Source organism: Anneissia japonica, unplaced genomic scaffold (genome assembly GCF_011630105.1).
Source record: "Anneissia japonica isolate Jap-2015-1 unplaced genomic scaffold, ASM1163010v1 scaffold112081_len2503_cov192, whole genome shotgun sequence".
Classification (NCBI taxonomy): domain Eukaryota; kingdom Metazoa; phylum Echinodermata; class Crinoidea; order Comatulida; family Comatulidae; genus Anneissia; species Anneissia japonica.
The window spans coordinates 236-2,503 of record NW_022696486.1 but is presented as its reverse complement, the minus strand read 5'-3'; the positions used below and the strand labels follow the sequence as shown (position 1 = coordinate 2,503).

Here is a 2,268-nt window from a genome sequence, read left to right as displayed (position 1 = left end):
GACTACAGGTTGAGATCCTGCAGTAACAGGTATGGTTGGTTGTCCAGTAGGCAAGGCTGGGTTTATTGCTGGGCTTGTCACATTCACAGGTGTGCCTGTGGTTGTGACAGGTGCATTTGCCGGGCTGGCTGGGGTAAGGTTCAAATTAGCCAGATCTTTTTCCACACTGCTTACATTTGGAGTGGAGGCAAGTGATACCTAAAAATAAGCATAAATTTGTTTTTATTCTATATTTCATTTTAAAATAAAAAACCTTTATTAACTTATAATATATATATAATACTATATATATGTAATACTGTATTAAATATTTCAATATTTTTTCTTTCAATCATACTTTTCAATGCTTTGAAATGAATTTATAAAATCCTTTGTGATGTTATGTAATTTTGTCTTTGTTGAATGTATGTTAACGCAATTGATTCAGGGGTTCCAAGTTGAAAGAAGCCATTTCCGGGAGATCTAATCTTATTTTGCTGCACATGCGATATCAATTGGGCACAGAGTTCTGGAAGACAATTGATAAGACAGTATAGTAAAAACATGAAACTATAGCACATTTGCAGGCAAGTTATTTGCTGGGAGATTCTTGCTTGCTTGTCGGAATGCAGGAGGTCTCCTTGTTTTCTGGGAGACTCGCACAATTTGCAGGAGACTTGGGTGCCCTACTGATTCACATCTATGTGATTAAACAAGTCATTAAGAAAAGTAAGCAGATCCATTGGATGGCAAAAGAGGTCTTACTGTGGTCAAATTAAAGTGACATTACCTCAGAGAATCCATCAGCTGGTGATGCAACAGGTGTATTTTGTGGTACCTGTGTCGGGACAGGAGACTGGTGAATATGTTCTGAGAAATCAAGGGCTTGGCCTTCAGGAAACCGCCGTGTAGGAATTCTATGCAGGTAACCGTAACCAATTCCACAGCCAAGACTGATACAATAAAGAAATAATTTTAGCTGTGATGCAAATACATACAAAACGCATACATTATAATTACGATGATGAACATCATAAAAATAACAATAAAAATTTATAATACTGCCTTTTATATAGAAGTTTAGAATTGAGACTGAATATTGACAAATAACATTAACATTTAATACATGGTGAGTATCAATAACAAAATCAATAAACTTTCAGTACACCATGTGCAAAATATGGTTTTTGAGGTAAAACAACTGGTTGGTTGTCTCGGCAATTTGGTGAGATTGCTCTGATCGTCATCAAGAGAATCCATTCATTCTACACATGGTTTATCAAAAGTGTAATGATTCTGTGAACATTTAAATATAATATGCTACTTACTCAGCCATCTATGTGATACAGTCTAAAGCCATGTTTTTATTGGATTAATTTTGACCAAGACAAATGTTGACTTTACCTTTGTTAAAATCATACCACTAAATACAAGTTGTTCGCACTTGGATTTTAATATGCAGTAGGTTTTAAGATAGTAAGCTATTGTGCATGCATGGTCAGAAAGATTCTGTAATAGCATTAGCTCATTAAGATTTAACAGAGTCGCACTGTTCACACTGGACTTGATCAGGAAAAACAGCCTGGTTATTTTTCCAGGGCAACAGATTTTACAAAGGAGAATGTTATATAGGATTATACTTGTTCAGTCACAAGCAGGTACATGTTAAGTTTGAAATAAAATAATCTAATGCAAACCGGCTTTAGAATAGGTTTATAAAAGGCATGACTACACTGCATTACTATTAGACTGCTTACCTTCCCTCTCCTTGCCAGTTAGTATTGGGTGTAATTGTTACTTCCCTACACCCATCTGTTTCTGAATTGTATAAATACAGCTTCAATGGTCGTCCTTCATGACTTTCAATTAATGAAAACAAATCCTCAGACTACAAATAAATAAATTGTATGAATATATTTACAATTTTTTAACAAGTGCCATCAAACAAATATCTTTAGACTTTGGTGTCAGGGTTGTAGCAGTAGAAAACTAAGGGTGCTACGCTCACAAATTTTCTTTTGCCAAACTGGCGAAAGGTTTTTAATTTTTTTTGCCAAATTGAAAATGCTTTAGACAAATTTAAAAACCAATAAAATTTCACAAAAACGCTTCCATAAATGAATTTCTTGCCTATTTATGTCTTATTCATTTGTAACCAGTCATAAAGGCGGTAATAATAACAATACTAATGATTGAACAAACAAAACAAAGACCATCGTTTACGATATATGGGACCGACGGCCACCGGACCTGCTGTAGGTCTAGTGTTACGTCTAGGGCTTAGGCTAG

At 35.1% G+C, this 2,268-nt stretch overlaps 1 long non-coding RNA gene across 1 annotated transcript; it reads right to left on the bottom strand.

Annotated features, from left to right (window-relative positions):
• Positions 1-6: 6 nt before the first annotated feature.
• LOC117102100 lies at positions 7-1,888 on the bottom strand. Its single transcript, XR_004444359.1, has 3 exons — positions 1,737-1,888; positions 770-932; positions 7-198 (listed from the first exon to the last, which is right to left on the bottom strand). It is a non-coding gene; the product is annotated as an uncharacterized LOC117102100 (long non-coding RNA).
• Positions 1,889-2,268: the final 380 nt, after the last annotated feature.